Source organism: Cebus imitator, unplaced genomic scaffold (genome assembly GCF_001604975.1).
Source record: "Cebus imitator isolate Cc_AM_T3 unplaced genomic scaffold, Cebus_imitator-1.0 Scaffold444, whole genome shotgun sequence".
NCBI lineage: Eukaryota > Metazoa > Chordata > Mammalia > Primates > Cebidae > Cebus > Cebus imitator.
In genome coordinates, this window is record NW_016107759.1 from 3281944 (window position 1) to 3282918 (window position 975).

The 975-nt window shown below is 37.1% G+C and overlaps 1 protein-coding gene across 1 annotated transcript in view; it reads right to left on the reverse strand.

The window, feature by feature from the left end:
• Positions 1–975, reverse strand: part of ZNF200 (zinc finger protein 200) — a 15245-nt gene that overhangs the window by 2005 nt on the left and 12265 nt on the right. The gene's annotated exons all lie outside the window — the stretch shown is intronic.

Genomic DNA, 975 nt, shown 5'->3' on the forward strand with positions numbered 1-975 from the left:
TAAAAAAAAAAAAAAAGATAAAAAAAGAAATTATCACAATATTATAGCACTAAATAATATTCTAATTTCTTAAAATGAGAAAATGGGAACAATTCAAATAATCAAAATTAAAGAGGGCATAGCACATTAATAGAAAAGTTTATTATTGGCCAGGCATGGTGACTCACACCTGTAATCCCAGCATTTTGGGAGGCTGAGGCGGGCAGATCACCTGAGGCTGGGAGTTCAAAAGCAGTTTGACCAACATTGAGAAATCCTGTCTCTATTAAAAATAAAAAATTAGCCAGAAGTGGTGGCAAATGCCTGTAATCCCAGCTACTCAGGAGGCTGAGGCAGGAAAACCACCTGAAGCCGGGAGAAGGAGATTGCAGTGCGCCAAGATTGCACCACCGCATTCCAGCCTGGGCGACAAGAATGAAACTCTATTAAGAAATTACTAACAACTAATAAAATGAAGTTTTGGGATTACAAACCAGTAGTGTTTCTCTTTGGGTAGAAAGGGAAGGCACAGGGCATAAGAGGAATTTCTGGGATGCTAAGAAAAGTCTATTTTGGATGGTGATTAGATGGTGTACATTTTGTAAAAACTTCAGCTATATATTTTTTATGACTGGTAGGCTTTTTCTATTATACTTCAGAAAAGTCAGTGTAAAAAGATTATAAAGACTAAGTAACAGTGAAATACAAGCATGCTGTGAACATATTTGTGTGACAAGGGATCCCTCAATTCTGGACTACTGAGAGTAAAGGGTTTCAATCAACCACCAAGACACAGGGCTGATCCCAAAACTGGAGTAGAAATTTCTATTGGATTTAGCAGGTTCAAACCAATAGATTTTTAAGAATTTTATTTTACTTTTTTTTTTTCAGAGATAGGGTCTTGCTACATTGCTCAGGCTGGTTTTGAACCTGTGTACTCATGCAATCTTCCCAAAGTACTGGGGATTACAGGTTTAAACCACGATATTCAGCCTT